This window comes from Protopterus annectens, chromosome 5.part1 (assembly GCF_019279795.1).
Source record: "Protopterus annectens isolate FY-2018-M chromosome 5.part1, PAN1.0, whole genome shotgun sequence".
NCBI classification, from domain to species: Eukaryota; Metazoa; Chordata; order Ceratodontiformes; family Protopteridae; genus Protopterus; species Protopterus annectens.
In genome coordinates, this window is record NC_056736.1 from 792517171 (window position 1) to 792536927 (window position 19757).

The following is a 19757-nucleotide window of genomic DNA, read 5'->3' on the forward strand; positions in this document are numbered from 1 at the left end:
CCTGATAATCTATAGAAATCATTACACCAATACATATCAAGACCACGTATCATAAAACTTTAAAAACGCATTTAATAACATGGGTGAAAAGATGAATCTAATAGGATATGGAAGTATAATTAAAAGGTGCTGCAATTTAAAATTACATATTAGTGTATATTGTATGTGCTTATATATTTACATGGATGTGCATTCATATACCTGTGTGTGTGTGTGTGTGTGTGTGTGTGTGTGTGTGTGTGTGTGTGTGTGTGTGTGTGTGTGTGTGTGCATGTGTGCGTGTGTGTGTGTGTGTGTGTGTGTGTGTGTGTGTGTGTGTGTATATATATATATATATATATATATATTTAATATATATATATATATATATATATATATATATATATATGTAAATGATGAGTAGGTGCTTGATACGTATATCAACAGTTAAAAGAGTGAATATGTTCTATGTATCTATGCATGAGAGTAAATATACAAATGAGTGTTTTTAAGTGAATGTTTATTTTAAGAATGTATGTATGTTACTATCAATACGTCTAATACTTGGAATATACATTTAACATCTAACGTCTGTGCAGGAAGCATTTGTTTATGATTATATTTTAAGTATCATGTACTTACAAATTTGCTTACACTACTTTTCCTTGCCATATTCTGAAATGTGCAGATCAATTTAGTATAAAATAAAATTACATATTTCACTAACAAATGCAGAAAATTTCAAAGAATTAAATCTGCCCGTTAATATTATTTTCTAATAATTAGTGAAATAGCTGGGTGGCCATGGTGGTGCAGTGGTTAGCATTGCCACCTCACAGCAAGAGGTTCTCTGGTTTGATCCTTGGCTGAGGTGCCTTCTGTGTGGAGTCTGCATGTCCTCCCTGTGGTCACGTGGGTTTCCTCTGGGTGCTCCAGTTGCCTCCCAAAGACATGCTGCAGGTGGATTGAACACTCTAAATTAGCCCTAGGTGTGAGTGTGTGCATGTATGTGCCTTCTGTGGAAGGTTGGGCGCCAGGCTGGCAACTTGACACCGTAAAACTCCACTGCCAATCATGAGCAGACAAGGTGATCCACTGTGATGACCCCTAACTGGGAAAAGCCGAAAGAAGAAGTGAAATAACTCAGAGTAATTAAGGCAGCAGATTGAGGTGTGTTAAACATCTTCTCCTCTAAACTGTTTCATATAGCACAGAAGACAACAGTTTATATTAAAATATAATTCCAGTAATGTATATAAATGCTGTTATATACAAATTATTTTCTATAGAAAAGTCAAATAAATATATTTCTCTCAGATCAAGTTTATAATAACTTTTAATAGTTTCCAGTCAAATGTCTGTAAAAATCATTTTGTATAAGAAACAATTTTATATCAACCAGTGTGCAGAGTTGGGAACCATATGTTACCCATATAAGATATGCTAGCTGCCTACATGCTTGTTTTCATTTGCATTTTAGTAATGAAGTGCTCCATGTGTTTAACCTTACATTTTTATTGCATTCCACACCTCTTTTGCCCATCACATCAGGTGTTAGATTTCACAATTGTATTTCAAGGAATGCATTTGGACATATACTAAAGTAATACCAATAGGTTATGGGGATATTTAGTCTTTGTAGGCAGTTGGTTATACCTCATGTAAATATATCTGTAGACCCCTTACTTATGAATAGACAAGTGTGGTCTGGGTAAATATGTATTTCAATTTGAGTATGTTTTTGCGCATGGATGTCCTTATGTATATATAATTACAATGCAACATCATTTACTTAACGCATTCCCTCCAGTAGAGCTCTTTTGAGTTTGTACCTTTAAGTACAGATGCTTAATCTGTATCTTACCAACTTTCAGATGATTAATAGTTCTCTATAACAATATTTTAATACACCGCCAGATGAGATGTTATGTATGGCACATGTCATTCTCTGTTTACTATGCTACCAGCTTCAGTCAAGCTATGCATTAGTAAGTATTTTGTATTCCACCAACAGTCTCCTTGTATTATATCTCAGGTCTTCCATTATCTGTGGATTACCCATGGTCTATGTGTCTGTTATATATTTATAGGTAGTTTATAGGTTCATAAGTAGTTACTAGGCTATCTGCCCAAAGGCATTTATAAGCCTAGCCAGAATGTGTTGGCTTTCACCTCCCTTTTAGATTAGTTTCCTGAGCCTCTGTCCAGCAGGGCCATTGAAGTGATCCCATGGGTAAATTTACGATTTCCCATCCACTCGTCAAGATTTCTCTTGAAGAGAGTCAGTGAGGGGCTCTGCCTAACATAGATTGGGATTCTATTTCAGAGCGAGGGAAGTCTCTGGGACAGGAATCTATCCCTCCAGCATGTCCTATTTATTGTTGTGCTGAGGTTTAAATCCCTGGAGCATGTGGCTCTAAAAGATTTTGTTTTCCTGAGGTGTAGCATGTCCATTAATTCCGGGTTAGACATGGCCTTGTACGTCAGGCAAAGATCACCTATGAGTAGGCGGTAAGCAACCGAGTAGAGCTGGAGTTTCTTTAGTCGAGCTGCATAGGGCATCTTTTTGAGGCCTACGATCCTATTGATGAGGTACTTCTGTGGTCTTTCCAGCTGTTGCAGGTATCAAGTAAGGTACATCCCAAATGAGGTATTGTACTCTATTATGGGCCTGATGAGCGATGAGTAGAGGGGCACAATGACCTCTCTTGATCTAGATGTGAACCTTTTTGTGATTAGGTGGGCTACATAGAAGGATTTCCTAACCACTTTGACAATTTGATTATCAAAGGAGAGGTTGCTATCTACTTGGGTCCCCAGATCCCTAATTGCATCTTCCATACTTAGTGGATTACCACCTATGTGGTAGTTCGTGGGCACTTTGTTTTTCCCAAAGGGGATGACTATGCAGTTTTTGGCATTTAACTTGAGGCCATGGTTCTGACACCAAGTATTCATCTCCGTGAGACCCTTCTGGAGGATGTCTGTGTCAGCTGGAGAGTCGATTATGGCCCCCAGTTTGCAATCATCTGCGAACTTGGTCAACCATAGTCCTCCCATGCTTGCCTGTACCTCAGAGAAGTATATACCAAACAGGAGGGGTCCCAGGACTGAGGCCTGTGGACACCACTTGTAACCGGTTTAGAGTTGGACATGGCACAAGCAACTCTGACCATTTGAGTTCTATCCATGAGCCAGTTTGCAACCCATCTCATGACATAGGGGTTAATGTTCAAGCTGGTAAGCTTATCTATAATGCCAGAGTGGGGAATGGTGTCAAAGGCCTTTGCGCAGTCCAAGTAGGCTGTGTGGACTACCTTTCCCTCATCTATGGCCTTGGTAACTGTTTCAAAGAAGTCAACTAGGTTTAGTAGGCAAGATCTGCTCTTAACAAAGCATAATTGGGTAGGGTCCAGTGTCTGAAGGTTCCCAATGTCTCTGTTAATGAGTTCCATGATGATGTGCTCCATAGCTTTGCAGACCAGGCTAGTCAGGCTTATAGGGCGATAGTTCCCAGGATCCATGGTGGCACCACCTTTGTGGAGTGGAATAACTGTTGCTGTGCACCATTCTTTGGGCACATAGCCTGTGGTAAGGCTGAGATTGAACAGTGAATTTAGGTGAGGGTTTAGTTCATTTTTGGAGCTCGTGTAAGATGCAGCCTGGGATACCATCCTGTTCCACTGATGCTGTGTTTTTGGCTTTGGAAAGGGCTGTTTTCACCTGTGTGTCTGTGATGTCTGGGGCTCTACATTCTTCTGGGATGGACACGGGCCCTTTTGGGGGTGAGGGGGGGTAAAGTTTGCACTGAACCTGTCAGCCAGAATGTTGGCAATGTCAGTTTGTTCAGTGTATTTTTTACCATTTTGCACTAGCTCAGAGCATATCTGAGAGTTACCACCTAGATTTTTGACATAGCTAAAGAAGGCTTTGTGATTATCTTTAGAGTCTTTGGCAATTTTTCTTTTGAAGCTGGCCTTGGATGATTTTATAAGGGATCGTAGTTTCTTGCTAATACTGATCAGGGTTGCCTTCCCTTTTTGGGATTTTGCTCTATCATGTAATAGTTTCCTCCTTCTGTTGTATAGCTTATTTATGGCTGGGGTCCACCAGGCTGGTTCCCTCTTTTTGGAGGAGTGAGTCTTGGTTTTATTTGGGATGGCTCAATCCATGCATTCCTGTAGGTGCTCATAGAATGCATTTGTAAAGGATTCTGCGGTTTGGGCAGCTTTATCCTTTAGCAAGGAGGCTTTGAAACTTCCCATCTCGGTCTTGAGAAGTGTGACATTTGCTTTTGAAAAGTTTTTCACAGTGGTTTCCTTGACTGGGGGTGGGGTTGGGATGTGGATGTCCACTGTGATTAGTTTATGGTCTGATCTTACCAGCGACGGGTTTACCTCTGGTGTGGAACATTGATCCCCCATGTTGGTGATGATCAGGTCCAATATGTTGTCACCTCTTGTGGGAGTGGTGACCAGTTGTTCCAGGGCATTTGAGTTTATAAACTTTAGGAAGTGTGGGGCAAAGGAGTTTGTACTTGAGTAGTTTTCCCAGTCAATGTTTGGGTAGTTGAAATCTCCCAATATCATGGTGTTTGGTAGGACCTTCATATTTTCCAATGTTGTCAGGAATGCTGAGTGAGACAAGTTGGGTGATCTGTAGCAAGCTACAATCTGAAAAGCAGCTTTGCCCACTGTTAGTTGCACATGGATGGTCTCCGAGGCCTCGTGCTATGTCACTAACCTGGAGGTGTGGGTATCCTTGATGAAAATGGATACACCCCCGCCTTTTGTATTTTGGTCTGGGTTCTGGGGCCAAAACGTATGGTATGAATTATAGCCTGGTAGTGCTGGGGTACTCTCTGGAGCCTTTAACCAGGTTTCTGTTACTGCACAGATATTGATTCTCTCCATACTGGGGAGTGCCTCGAGTGCGTGCATTTTGAGGTTTAGACTTCTGGCATTGAGTAGCATTACCCTCAGTTTTTGGTTTCTTGTGCTGTTTATGGAGGTGGGTTTGTCTTTTGAGCCTTGCCTAAAAAAGGCACTATGGGGGTGGCAAGAGCCTTGGCCAGTATTTGAAAGCCTAAGGGCGACAGGTGCAAGCCATCTCTGGTGAAGCAACATGGCTTGTCGATCATGTCATCCCAGGCTGACTGACACTGGATCCCCTTTGAATGACACCAATAGCTTAGCCAATTGTTAAAATTGATCATGTTATCTTTATACTGTGGCATCATTCTTGGTGAGGGCAAGATGCTACTCAGGGTCATACCAGCCTGGGCTACATGATCAGAGAGCTCCTCTATGTCTCTTTTCATGTAGTCCAGGGAGGTGCATCTCAGGTCATTCACACCAACATTGACAATGACAGAGTCATATTTGTACCTGTTTTGGAATGACCGAGTGCTTGTGTTATGTGGCGGATCCTGGCACCTGGCAGGCAGCTTACAGTAACCTTCTCCTTGTTCAGTCTAGTGAGTGGGACGTCTGTGTGCCTGACAATAGAGTCACCTATTACTAGTGTATTGGGTGTGTTATTTAACCTTAAGGGCTGTGATTGTGTGGCACATTGACTTTGTGAAGTATGTGATATGTGGCTGTTGTTGGGGGGGTGGAGGTTGCTTGGATGTCTGCTTTGGAGGTCTCTGCTTCTTTGGCAGTTTTTTATTTAGAGCCTCTGAGTATGTTTTTGTGTATTTATGTGTGTTGTTTGCTGGTACAGATATGACTGGTCTATGTGAGAGTGGTAGTGTGGTGCAAGTGTTTCCCTTCTCCTCATGACTGACTGTTCCAGTCTTGGGTTGAGAGAGCTTGGCCTCCAGTTTTGCTGTATAGTTGCATCTCTCACATACATTTCATTTGTGTTTGTTGGAGGTAGGAGAGGGTTGTCTATGTACATGAGGCAATTGTAACATTGCCTCAAGATGCCCAGATTCACCAGCTGGACTGGAGAGTACACCTGAAACTGCCCTTTGGACATGCCTGAACAGATAAAGTGAACTGTTTTACTGATTGTCCGGTAGGGACGAATAGGAAACCTTGTACTTCTGTATAGTATAGGGGGGTGTAGAGCTAATATTTATTAGTGCTTACTAAGAGATTTGAGCAAGTGTTGGACTGTAAAAGGAAAGGTTTGAGTGCTTAAGTTGAGTGTTTGACTAGTTCCAAGGGGAAAATTGAAGAGCAGACTTCGTGGAGCCGGGAATACTTTAACCCTAGCTAAGCAGGCGCTGCACGGTGCTGCCCGGTGCATAAAACCATGCAAATGTGGGTTTTAAAGCAGGGAGATGAAAGAGATAGAAATTAGCCCAAAATGGCCAATAAACTACTAGTTGATGGGCTGAGACCACTCCTCCAGGGACAGATAGGCTGCCCAGAGCTCCCCACTCTCACTGGTGAACAGAGAAACTTCCTTTTATCCAAGTAAGGTATGGGCAACACAGGAACTTGTACCACAGCCCTGAATTCAGCAGAGCCTGAAAACTGGACTAGACTAGCTTAGAAAAGGCGGGAAATAAGAATATTTTTTTTTTGCTTTTTTTTTGCTTTTTTTCACAAAAATACAGTAACTTGCTCTAAAACACTTTAAATCCACAGAAAAGGCTAGCACACTTGAGTGTGTAAGCCTACAGCAGTTAAACAGATGATTAAAACACAAGAACAACTATAAACGACTTATACAAGTGCAATCAGAAAAAATATGAGATTAAACCTTTAGGTGTGCCACTGTCTGTTGCAAAAGATAGATCAGTTATTTTACTTATTTAATGAAACTATCTATTTTTGTGAAGAATCTGTATTCAAAGAGAGCCCAGGTAGAAAATACCAGATTGCCCTTAAACAATGCAAAAGTTAGAAAATGTCAGAAATATAAGACATAGCTAGCAAATAAGTTAATGGCTTGTACTTGCATAAATGAAATTAGGATATGAAACAATATATTAAGTCAGTGACAATAATGGATCAGTTAAGGAAAGCAAAATTTTAAAATATCAGGGTTCACAATGCCAAGTCCTGAAATGTTTAGTCTGAATAATCAAAAATCTAGTCGGTGAGTGTGTAAATGTTTGTGTGTACAATATAACAGGTAGCATGTTACTGAACCAGAGAAACTGTACAGAAAATTCTATTACTGAAATAGGCACTTCTTTGTTTATCAGAAGTATTCTGCATAGCAGTAACTGTCTAATTTGTTATTATTAAAGATAGGGTAGGATTCACGAAGCCTCCGTGTAAGAGTTACAAGGCTTGCACGGAGGCTGCAGTTAAATGGTGTGATGTCAGCATGCCATGTATATACATGAGGGCATGCTGACTCACACCTAAGGCTAACACGGTCTGTGTAAGACAGTAGGAGGCGTGTCCGTAGGGCGAGCCCTGCAAACGGACACGCCCTCAGAAGAGTAAAAGTCCCGAAAGTAAACCCCCACAACAGAGTCCGTGTAAATGTCAATAAACACAACACAACACATGCCCCCACAGACTATCAACATAAAATGTAAAAATGAACATGTTATATTTTTTTATAAGTTTTAAAGATGTTTGCCTGTGAGTGCGCTCGTTTGCACGGGTGTGCCCGTCGCTTAGCCACAGTTAGCAGTCAGTGCAAAAGCATATAAGAACTAAATATGCAAAGTAAGCCAAGAAGCAATAGCGTAGCGGTAGAGACATCGGCTGAAGAGGAGGCAGTCATGGTTCGAGCCCCCACAACATCAATTTTTATTTTTAGTGAAATAAGCACGAAACAATTCCCTGACATATATGTACATGTATAAAATTATTTTTATGTAAAATGTAATGAAATGGGCCATGTATTATGAAGAAATATGTGAAAAAAAAAAGAACAATTGTCAGAAGTGCCCATAGCTGAGCTACACTCTAACAAGCTGAGTATATCTGCCCATAGGTGAGCAGTGTTTTAATAGGTGTAAGATGAGTGCCCGTAGGTGAGTAGTGGTTTAACAAGTGTAGAATGAGTGCCCGGGGTTGAGCAGAGTTCTAACACGCTGAAACTGTGTGCCCGTAGCTGAGCTGAGCGTAATATGTGTGCTGACAGCTAAACGGCACGTAAGCCAACGTGATCCGTTTGCGCGAAGCTGCGCACCGTGCCAACAAGCTAACTGCCGGGCAACGTTGAGCAAGCTGTATCAAAATTGCCTTTACACAGACACACCTCCCAGCCTGTGTAGACAGTCATAAAATATAAAAAGCAATGGCCAGGCTCAAACTCAGGATACCATGCACCATAGTCAAAGTACTGCACCACTAAACCATGACAGTTGCTCTTAGAAATGCAGTAATAGCATATATATAGGAATGAATGGAAAGAGAAGCATGACAAAGCAGGTTTTGTGAAGCTGATACAATTCCAAAATGGCCAATCACAGATAAGTGCGGGAAAAACAGCATATATAAGCCCCATAGGCGGGAATGCACAGCATAACTGATTGTGGAACCGATTTGCAGTCAGGATGGCAGGTGTAGGAGAGGGTAGTTGCTTCAGAGCACAGAGGTGGGGCATTGAGGAGTCAAAATATATGGTTTGGCTCCTCGTCCATGATCATGAGGCCCAACTCATGCAGGGCCAGGTCCTGTGGGGAGCATATGGGGCTGAGGCGTGGGACCGGTTGGCACATGATCTCACCAGTGCCACAGGAATACCAAGGACTGGTGAACAGGTCCATCACCACCATGCGGACCTGAAGAGATGGAAGCAGGACCAACTGAACCGTTGGATCCAGGAGGCCCGGCAAATGCCCAATGCCCCACTACTGAGTAAGTTACATGTAATTATTTATGTAAGAAATTAACCTAGCTGATATTATAGAGATGTGTATTCCAATATTACTTCATTTATATTACAGCTGCAGGTGTCCGTTCCATGAATCGTCGAGCCTATGCCGATAGGCTTGTGCGGTTGCGCCACCAGGCAGGTTAGTAATGCTCTCCCTGTAACTGTAAAAAAATATAAGTATGACAGCTTGCAAAAGAGTGCAGTGTAGTCACTTATTAATAAAAAGTGCAAGTAACAGTGTAAGAGAGATTTTGCTAGTATTGTTTGATTACATAAGTGTGATGCAGCCTGTAATCCAAAAATAAAAATGAAACAAGTCTGAAATAAAGATGTTCCACCTGTAATATAATAGTACATAACCTGCAGCAGGCTGAAAAGTACAGCTCCAGAAGCTGAGTAAAACACATGTGTGAAATATATCCCCGTTTAAATTCTGAAACATGACACAAGTGAGACTGTTGGAAAGGATTGTTATAACTAAGTAAAACATGTCAATAAAGCCTAGAATTAAGTACCATCCTGAATTGTAAAAATAAAACAAGTGAGAGAGTGTGAGAAAGAGGTATGAATCCACTAATAAAGTAGTAATAACTCCTGAATAAAGTATAGTGCAGTCAGTACAGAATGAAATGAATGTGACAGGCACAACCAAACAGCAACATGTGTTGAAAAAAGTACTGAAGCTGGAATGTGTGTCCCAAAATCTGGATATGTTGCTCTCAGTTTGCAATATGCAGATAGTATGGTTGTATGAAATACCAAACATCCGCAGTTGTCTAGAGCCATATAAAGCAAATGTAGCAGGATGATGTAGCTGAACAGAGCCAGATATGAATGTGTATGAATAAAAATTAAATGTATATTGATATAGCGTAACAATCCTATCACCAACATGCATAAGTTTACACATAGGAAACTGTAGTCAGACCTGTAGTGTGTATATATCTGCAGCTAGTAGAAATGTACAGCATATGTATAGGTATTTGAAGTTGTTAATGAAATATTTCTTCACCCCATCCTATAACCACAAATAATCCATTCCACGTGAAATGGGTATGTGTATTCACAATTAATTCCCCTGGACAATTGCCCTGTTGGTTCATACATATTTGCATGTACGTTGATGCATGTGCCCTGTTCATACATCCAAACCTGATGGCCTGTTGCCATCACTCAACCCTGCATGTTGTTGGAACATGTACTGTTGTTCAAATTACGCATGTGTTATGCTTGCTGTTCAACGGCTTGAATTTATGGGTGTTTGGTTAATGGGAATACTAATGCATGCTGTTACAACTAATTGTGAATGGTATTGCACATTACTAACCCAAACTGTCACTAAATAATGCAAAACATAGGACGAAAGGGAAGGTGGATTCCAGCGGACCCACCTCTCCCACCTCAGCTGGCGAGTGCACCTGGCAGTAATGCCCAGGCCGGACCCTCCTCCGGTGGCCATGTGCCACCTGCGGGTGGAAGCGCTGCAGGGGATGGATCTCACCCCCCCCCTCTGCAAGTGTGGCTGGAGGAGAACATCCATTCACCCTCCGTAGTGTTCAGACTGTGGGTGCGTAGGGAGATCCAGCAAGCTGTGCTTGGGCCCCTACGCCAGCTTGAGGCATGGGTGGCACAACTCACGGGCGTGCCTGCTGCCCGCCCTACACAGCCCCCAGCACAGCCCCGTCTTGGGCAGTGAAGGCACAGTGGTAACTGCCCATGGGTGGGGATCTCAGTTCCACTGTTGCCATCTGTGGGCTCATGGGCTCGAGATATCCAAACATCCATCCCCGTCAATTGTGTAACCCCCTCACATGTGTCATACACCACCCCTGTATGCGTCTTGTTTGTCTTGTCTGTTAACCTCCCCTACCTACCTCCCCAGCTATACCGACTTCCTGTACCTGACATACCACTCTCACCTGAAAAAAAAAAAAAAAAAGGCACTCTGTACCCACAAAAAAATTATGCCCCATACATAGCTGCCCATTTTGCACACATGTCTGCTGGACATGTAAACTGCAAATTACAATTGGCTGTACAACAAATATTATTGTTGTCCTCACACCTCTCTCAGGGGTGGAAGGTTTCAAATTTCACACCAAATTACAAACATATGCACAGCTGTTGCTGACGAAGAAATGGGCAGCTATGGGCCTTTCCTATATCCCTCCTGCAAAACCCGAGCTTGTTTTCCTACTGTCCTACCCTCTTTGTGCTCCCTTTTTCACCACTTTCCTATCTCCCCATTTTCTTTTCTTTAAAAGAAAATAGTGCGGGTGTGCGCGAGAGTAAACTCTTTTAAGCAGTAGTAAGCGGGTGTGCGCTTCTGTGTGCGAAGCTAAGCGGCAGTGCGCATGCGTGACCTCCGTGCAAACCAACGCTAACCCGCTTACAACTGCTTAAAAGTGCCTTAGTCACTCTGAATGACAAGGCCTGTAGTTTTCTCAGCAGCAAAATAAAATACCTCTGTCAGTCTCGAACCCAGGACATTGGAAACGCTAGTCTGCATGACTTACCACTAAGCCATGACTGCTATACAAGAACATTGTGCTGAAAGAAATATATTATAAAATAGTAGGAATTAATGTAAAGGGAATATAGTAAGTCTAGTACACAAAGCATGTCATGTATATTTACCGTCAAATCTAGTGGATTTGTAAAATAGTACTGTGTGATGAGAAACAGTCATGCTAGTTGGTAGCTACTAGGTAATAATGTCACAGTAGCATCTGGCAAGCCACACACATACTCAGAGCAGGATAAACACTGCCATGGTTGAATAGTTAAGAGATCAGACATAGCAACTGTGACTGAGTTACAGGGATGTCCCTGATGTGAAAACAAATGTCAACTGTGCCCCACTGACACCCTGTCAAATGTACTAACAGTAGGCAGAAAGGTGTAACTACACATGCAATGGTAACTATGAATGACTGAAGGTATGCACCACCTGCACGTCACAAATGGTGTACTAATACATATGCTTGAAATAACCCACAGTCACAACTGCAGAATATCAGAATATTTCATTTGAGTATCCCACTGATATGTACCATTCCATGAGGCTGATAAAAGATGCACCTGAGAGTATCTGAGGCCTGCTTAGCAGCATGATAAAATACCCTTGTAAGGCCCACACCATGGCCAGACCACACTGCATGCAGTAACACCCTACCACAACAAACACATAGGGAATTGCTGCCCAAACAGATTTAGCAAGCATTACAAGCTGTGAATGTAAATGGAAAATAGGAAAGCCATAGCAACACATTACAGGAAAGACACCTAGCAGGCATACAAGGAGTGAATGTGAAGGCCAAATACTGAAGCCATAACAACAGATTGCAAGAGCCACTGCTGTATACCAGTTACACCACAATCCCCACAGGAAAGCACACACACCCATATACACAGTATTACTAGTCGTAGGTGTCAGTTTACATACACACGGAGAAGAGGACACTGGAGGAAGGAATACTCAGCTTACAGAACAACATGCATTGTAGTGTCTACAACACAGCCTGAAATATGAGAGACATACCAACCCTTACACTCACAGAACAGTAACAACAAAACAAAGAGGCTGACAGCAGGCCAAGTAACTGCAAGCCTATGCAAACAGCTGCAACAAACACAGGTAATGTAAAGTACTACTATAATAGTCTGCATACTGTGAACCCTCCAGATGTGTTATTGGTCTGTATCTATGTATATGAAGATGTGCATAGGGCCGGGGACATACTGCAACTGTCACTGAATGCTCTACATACATATGTATGTGAAGGTAGCTATGTGCACATAGCAATGTAGGTTGTAGTGCAATGTACAAGTAGGTTGTACAGTAATGGATGTTCATCAGCGTTACTGTGTGTATACATATGTGGAACTAAAAAGGAGTATATATATATATATATATATATATATATATATATATATATATCATGTGTATACGTATGTATATCGACATATGTATGTATATATATATATATATATATATATATATATATATATATATATATATATAAAATATGCATATGTGTATACATAGATAGAGAGGGATGTAGAAATACATAGACATATATAGTTTCACAGTGTCATAGTTTAGCACTAGGTTATCTGCAGACAGTGTATAGAATAGATTTAGAAAATTGCGCCTCTGCATAGTAATGACACAGTGAAGACCCCTGTACATAATAGCATTAGTTTACTGTGCCTCAGTCTAGTAGTGACACAGAGATGACCCCTGGTGTAAACCTATGATCTCCCATCCACTCGTCAAGAATTCACATGAAAAGTGTCAGTGAGGGTCTCTGCCTAACATGAACTTGGATCCTGTTCCACAGTATGGGAAGCCTCTGAGTTATGGATCTGTCCCTACAGCATGTCCTATTCATATGTGTGCTGAGGTTTAAATATGTAGCTGTTGTGGTTCTGATGGATTTGGATTGTATGAGGTGGAACATGTCCATCAATACCTGATTGGACGTGGCCTTGTACAACAGGCACAGATCACCGCTAAGTAGGCAGTATGCTATGGAATAGAGCATGAGTTACTTTAGTCTGGCAGCATATGAAAGTTGTTGGAGATGCTTGATCCTCCTGGTGATGTACTTATGGGGTCCCCCTAGCTGTTGCAAGTGCCAGGTGAGGTACATACCAAATGGGGCATAGTACACAGTCATGGGCCTGATAAGGGAGGAGTATAGGGGTACAATGACCTCTTTTGATCTGGATGTGAATCCCTTCATGATAAGGTGGGCAAGGTAGGAAGTCTATCCAACCACTTTGGCAACGTGGGTATCAAATGAGAGGTCAGTATTGATTAGTGTCCCCAGGTCTCCGATTACTTTGTCTGTACTCAGTGGGTTACTTTCAATGTGATAATATGTGGGTACCTTGTCCGTCCGAAAGGGTATGACTATATATCATGTGGCATGCAGTTTAAGGCCATGACTCCGGCACCAGTTGTCGGTTTCCGTGAGGCCTTTCTGTAGGATGTGTGTCAGCTGGTGTATTGACTATGGCGCCTAGTATGCAGTCATCTTTGAACATTGTCAGCCCCTACCCTCCCATGTCTGCTTCCACATCTGAGAAATATATGCCAAACATGAGCGGTCCCAGGACAGAGCCCTGTGGGACACCACTTGTGACTGGCTCTGAGTCTGACATGGCACCAGTGAGTTTGACTGTAGGGTTTCTATCCGTTAGCCGGTATCTTGTGACATATGGATCTACATTTAATCTGCTGATCATGTCTATGATGTCAGAGTACAGTATTGTGTCAGAAGCCGTAGGCAAGTCCAGATAGGCTGTATGGACCGCTGTGCCCTTGTCAATGGCTCTAGTGACTGATTTGAAAAGGTCAACCAGGTTCATAAGGCAGGATCTGCCCTCTACAAAGCCGAACTGGGTGGGATCAAGTGTCTAAGTCCCCAATGTCTATGTGTATGAGTTCCATAATGATTCTTTCCATAGCGTTGCAGACCAGGCTGGTTAAGCCTATGGGGCAGTAGTTACCAGGGTCTGTAGAGGGGCCTCCTTTGTGGAGTGGGACTACTGTTGCTGTATGCCAGTGTCCAGGTACATATGCTGTAGTAAGGTTACATTGAATAACATTTTATATGCGTGTTTAGCTCCTCTTGGAGTTCACGTAGCATGCAACCTGCGATACCGTCGGGTCCCATTAATGCTGTGTTTACAGCTTTGCTGCGGGCGGTTCTCAGCTGGACATCTGAGATGACAGGGAGGTTACAGTCAGCTGGGATAAGTAATTCCTCATGTGGGGGTGAGGGAGGGGAGAAATCTGCACTGAACCTGTCTGCCAGAATGTTGGCAATATCTGTGTTTTCAGTGTAGCTTTTGTCACTGTGAACTAACTATGAACATATCTGAGGGTTTCCACCCAGGTGTCTAACATAGCAGAAGAAGGACTTGTGGTTATCTGTAGTGTCCATAGCGAATTCCCTCTCATTGTTGGCCTTGCATGTTTGTATGACAGAACGTATCTTTCTACTAGTGCTGATCAGAGATGCCTTATCTTTATGGAATTCTGCTCTGCCGTGCAGTAGCTACCTTCTGTTGTTATACAATATGTTCATGGCTGGGGTCCACCAGACAGGACGCCTGCCCTTGGTGGAGAGGGTCTTGGTTTTATTTGGGATTGCATGATCCATGCTTTCTTGGAGATGTCCGTAGAAAGCATATGTGAAGGAGTATGCATTGTGGGATGTGGTTTCCACTGGCCCAGTGGGCTTAAAGGATATCAACTCAGTTTTAAGAAGTGTAAAGTCGGCATGTGAGAAGTTTCCCACTGTAGTCTTTTGTGTTGTGGGGAAGGTGATATGTATATCCAGGGTGATTAGTCTGTGGTCAGATGTGACTAGTGAGGGGTATACTTCCGGTGTGTAGCACATTGTCCCCATGTTTGTGATGATCAGGTCTAGTATATTATCTCCTCTTGTGGGAGAGGTGACTAGCTGTTCCATTGCATTTAACTTAGTGAATTCTGGGAACCTTTGGGCTAGGGTGTTTGGGCTAGAATAATGCACCCAGTGTATGTTAGGGTAGTTGAAGTCTCACAATATGATGGTGTGTGGTGGGACATTCATATCCTCCAATGTCTTCAGAAAGGCTGACTGTGGTTCCTGAGATTGGGAGGGTGGTCTGTAACATGCTACCAGTTGTACAGCAGGTTTGCCTACAGTTATTTGCACCTGGATGGTCTCTGATGCTTCATGTGTTGCTACTAACCTGGAGGTGTGGGTGTCCTTCATGAATATGGACACTCCCCCTCCCATTGTGTTTTGTCCCGAGTCCTGGGGCCAAAAAGCATGATACGAGGTATAGCCTGGTACTGCTGGTGTGCTCTCAGGAGCCTTGAACCAGGTTTCACTTACTGCACAGACATCGAGATTGGTAGAATATGTACGTACAGATATATGTAATACACACATACATATATAGATATATGTAGATACATATACATATACAGATAGATCTGACTGACAACAGATATGTCTGTATATGACTATCTCTCTCTCTCTGTCCCACCCCCTCTCACTCTCACTCTCCCTCTGTCTCTCTCTCACTCTCTCCCCCTCTCTCCTCACATCTATATGTATATATCTACATCTATATATACATATTATATACATATATACAAGCATATATATATATCTATATATATATATATATATATCTATATATATATATATATATATATATATATATATATATATATATATATATATATATATATATATATATATATATATACTGTGTGAGGCACATGTGTGCAGATGTCTTGCAACAGGTGCCTGGTGTCAAAGGCATGGAGTGAACACCAGTGTGGATACTGGAGTACCATACCCCATTCAAAAACACTGACACCAGTAACCACCACATATGTGCATGCCTGCCCACCACTGCATGTCAGGGGGGAACAGGGGCAACAAGTGTACAATAGGCTCCCCATTGATATACACAGTGGCACACTAGTCCTGTAATACCTGTACATGGAATGTGTCAGCGGACATGGTGTGTCAGCTATGGACATGTAGGTCACTGCACCCCTCCACACCCCACAATGACCTACACGGTATGAACCTCCCATGACAGCTACAGATATGGAGAAGGACACAGACATATGCAAGTAACTGTGTCAATGCACTCAGACACAATACCTATGCAGAGTGACTGACAAGACCACAGAGTGCACACAGACTACCTACATAGAGGTTACCACTGCTGGATATACATAGTTCGGTCACACCCATGACAGTTGTCTAACAACCATGGTAATACCTCCAACATCCACAACACAAATTACCTATGTCTGTCGTCCTTGTCACTGCAGTATAGAGCACATGGTGGAGGTACAGAACCCTACCCACAGATACGACATACCCTGTAGTAAACCACACAGAATTAAGAAGCAAGGCTCCCCATGAGTAGATGTCAGACATACCCCTGCTGAATGTTATGCAGACAGGTAATATGCCATATGAGTCACCCTGTGTAACTGTTTGTAAGGAGCAGGTACGATCATAACACATGTGTCACAAGGGGCAGGGTAGCATAACAGTATGCTGTTGTAGGCCCAGGGCCAAAAGCACACTACCTACATAAGACACAATGCACACCCATGAACACATTGCAAACAAAATATGTGAGGTGGAATGAGTGTGCCAGTGACTGGGTGCATGTTGTGTACTGGTGTGATTGCTCACCATGACTGTCTGTCTGTCATGGTAGTGTGTGCCCTTGGTGTGAGGCCAGAGACAGATGTGTGAGGTATTGTGATCAACACATACTACATTGCCATATGTTGTGCTGTGTTACCCTGTATATCACTGTGGTGTAGGTAGGGTTATGGCAAGTAAGAGTAGTGTGCATTACCAGTGAAATATGTAACGTGCATTGTGTGCAGTACATGGGCTGATAATGTTCCCCATACAGTACCTTGATACAAACCCCCAGTGTGAGGTTGTGCATTGTACCTGAACCAGTGAGTTGACTGCTGCAGTATACTAGTCTGTCGTATAGAGTGTGCCAGGTACTGTTGCACAGTTGTCAGATGAGCACTGATATCTGGTCATTTACATGTGTATCCCCCAATAGACAGACAGATGCTATATATGGTGGTTAAGTTATATCACTGCAGTCGAGTATTATGTGTATTATGTGTGCCATAGTTTGCTGACAAATATTGCTGACATATTTTCCTTCTCCTTTTCAGGGCTATGGTTCACCAGCGGAACCCTGTCTACTCCGCTGCAGAGGAGGAAGAGATACACCAGAGCCTGGTGCGGGATTTCACAGTATTCTTTTCCCACTCCAGCCAGAACCAGCAGGAGGGGGCTGCACTGTGGCAAGACCTGGTTTGTCGGGTAAATGACATAGGCACACATAACTGGACATATGAGCAGGTACGCCATCACTGCAGTGATTTAATTAGAATTGTCTGTCAGCGTGCGTCGGATATCCACAGGCAGCAGCTTGCCACAGGTGGTAGGGTGTCTAGACATCCCCCCCTCACCAGACTGGAGGGACTACTCCTAAGTATTGTGGCTCCAGCCCAACAGCAACAGCAGCAGCATACATGTGTAATAATGGAGGCTGGAGCCACACAGCAGCAGGACATGGAGCGTGCAGGTAACATGCCATGTGTATAGTTGACCGTTCTGTACACTGTTAGGTTATGCTTGTGTGAGGTGTATCCTCATTTTCTAGCTGTAATCTTGGTAATTATTGTGCAAGAGTGATATTCTCAATATCAGCAGTACACCTGTGGAAGCTAACTATTGCACTACTGAACTGTATCATGCCCACAGTATCAATGGCACAGTTGTGCCCACTGACAATAAATGTCTCTTTTCTGCAGGTCCCTCTGGTGTAACAGCAAGGCAGCCTATCCATGCTGGTGAGTGTGTAATACCATTACCTTCAATACTCTTGATACTAACAGTAATAATAGGCTGAAGCAGTAGTGCTATGTGTTTGATTGCAGGTGTGTTTGTGTCTATGTGTTGATATCTCATATACTGAGGTGTGTGCATGTGTGCATGTGTGCATGTGCCCATGTGTGCATGTGTGCATGTGTGCATGTATGCATGTGTGCATGTGCCCATGTGTGCATGTGTGCATGTGTGCATGTGTGCATGTGCCCATGTGTGCATGTGTGCATGTGCGCATGTGTGCATGTGTGCATGTGCGCATGTGCACATGTGCGCATGTGTGCATGTGTGCATGTGCCCATGTGTGCATGTGTGTATCAGTGGTGACATTGTGTACACATTGTAAACTGTGTTTCCTGTCTTACTCCCACAGGTTCTGCTGCTGCTCTGGTGTTGTGCAGCAGGGAACCTGAATCAGCTGCTGTGGATAGTGATAATGATGATACCTGTGCAATGGCACAAGTAGGTGTGCCAGGGTCCGTCATTGGTCAGCCAATTGACACTACACAGCTGTCAACCCCATCAATGCACACAGTCATCCTGCCAATACATCCTTTGTCACCAATGTCCCTAGCTGATGGACAGGATACAGTGGTCATTGACCAGGGTAATGTGGTATCGGTGGCACATGCATCCCCACACAGCAGCCATGGCCAGGGTCCTGACATGGTACCACACAGGCAGACGTCCAGGGGTTCTCGTGGGAGCATCCATGGGTGTACCTCCCCTGTCAGACGTGCCCACAGAGGTCTTTCAACCTCAGCTATGTTTCGGGCTGTAATGCAGGCACAGTCACGTATGGAACGGTACACCAGACAGGGTCTGAGGGAGCTGAGAGCATGTCGCACAGCTATGAGTGACAGTATGCGTGATGTTGCAGCTGCCATCCGTAACTTCACCGAGGTCATTGACAGACGTTGGGGGGACACATTAGATCTGTTCCACAACTACATGTCCATGACCCAGGGCAATGGTGGATGGTTGAGGTGTCGACGTGGCCGTATGCCAGCAACAGCAGCAGCTGGCAGCCATCGGAGATGACAACAGGCCCACGGCCATTCACATAGTGCCAGCAGCAGCCCCAGAAATGCTGGGTCTGTGCTGTCATCAGACCGCCCCAGGAGACCACATGCACGTGGCACTGGACAGTCCAAACAGGGGCCTGTCTCCTGTCACCAACCACCTGCTTCTGATGACAGTACCCAGTGTGGCTTAGTACCTGATACGGTCCGTAGCACCCCTGCCAGGCACAGGTACCGTGTCCGTGGCCACAGACAGTGATCTGTATGACCTGGGAGGAACAGTTTGTGGCTGTCCACAAACACCTGTATATGGCAGCCATGAGGTGGGACTGTGTGCATGCATACACACATGCAAAGTGATAACACCTAGGGCTACCGCATACACACACACACTTCATCAACATTGCCCCATCTTGTACTGCTGTCCCTCACCAACACACACACACAGACTTGTCAATTGGTTGTATCAGTGGCAGACTCAGGCATACCAGGTACACACCCTGTG